This window comes from Setaria italica, chromosome VIII (genome assembly GCF_000263155.2).
Source record: "Setaria italica strain Yugu1 chromosome VIII, Setaria_italica_v2.0, whole genome shotgun sequence".
NCBI lineage: Eukaryota > Viridiplantae > Streptophyta > Magnoliopsida > Poales > Poaceae > Setaria > Setaria italica.
This window is the reverse complement of record NC_028457.1, coordinates 32,628,032-32,628,348: the sequence shown is the minus strand read 5'-3', so window position 1 is coordinate 32,628,348 and position 317 is coordinate 32,628,032.

Sequence of the window (317 nt, the reverse complement as noted above, 5' to 3'; positions counted from 1 at the left end):
TCATTGATTCTGTCTCAATTTTGCTTCGTTAGCGTGGAAAGCTTCTGTTGGTCATTGTGAGCTAGCATTCTAGTTTTGGAATGTGTGAATGTCTTGGGAGATTAACTGGCACTTAGACTTACTCACCAGATCTATTTTTCTATATATTTTTGCTAGATCTCTTTCCTTGTAGGTTGCTAATGTGGTGCCCTTCCTCCCCATTCGCTCCCCAATGGCACGACCCCAACCAGAACATCGGAACCATCTTTCCCTTGTTAAGTAATTGGGTAGTTACTTCATCACCCAAGAACTTTGATTACTTTCAGAAACTCGAATAC